We start from the raw sequence: 244 nt of genomic DNA, 5'->3' as shown, positions 1-244 counted from the left end.
GTAATTCTGCACAAGAAGAGTGGAGTGGGCGGCATCTCACTCTCTGACCCAAAAATATACTACAAAGGTGTGGTAATGCAAACAGCATGGTGCTGGCACAGAAACAGACAGGTGGACCAATGGAACAGAGTAGAGTCCCCAGAAATAAATACCCAAACATACAGTCAGCTGATTTTTGACAGGGGGTACCAGTCAATCCAGTGGGAAAAGGAAAACCTCTTCAGCAAATGGTGCTGGAAAAACT

General features: G+C 45.5%; 1 protein-coding gene across 1 annotated transcript in view; it reads left to right on the top strand.

Annotated features, from left to right (window-relative positions):
- LOC102489684 (DNA repair protein complementing XP-G cells) overlaps positions 1–244 on the top strand; it is an 84,614-nt gene that overhangs the window by 19,457 nt on the left and 64,913 nt on the right.

Source organism: Tupaia chinensis, unplaced genomic scaffold, assembly GCF_000334495.1.
Source record: "Tupaia chinensis unplaced genomic scaffold, TupChi_1.0 Scaffold000057_1, whole genome shotgun sequence".
Classification (NCBI taxonomy): Eukaryota; Metazoa; Chordata; class Mammalia; order Scandentia; family Tupaiidae; genus Tupaia; species Tupaia belangeri.
The sequence above is the reverse complement of the archived record's forward strand: the minus strand, read 5'-3'. Positions and strand labels throughout refer to the sequence as shown.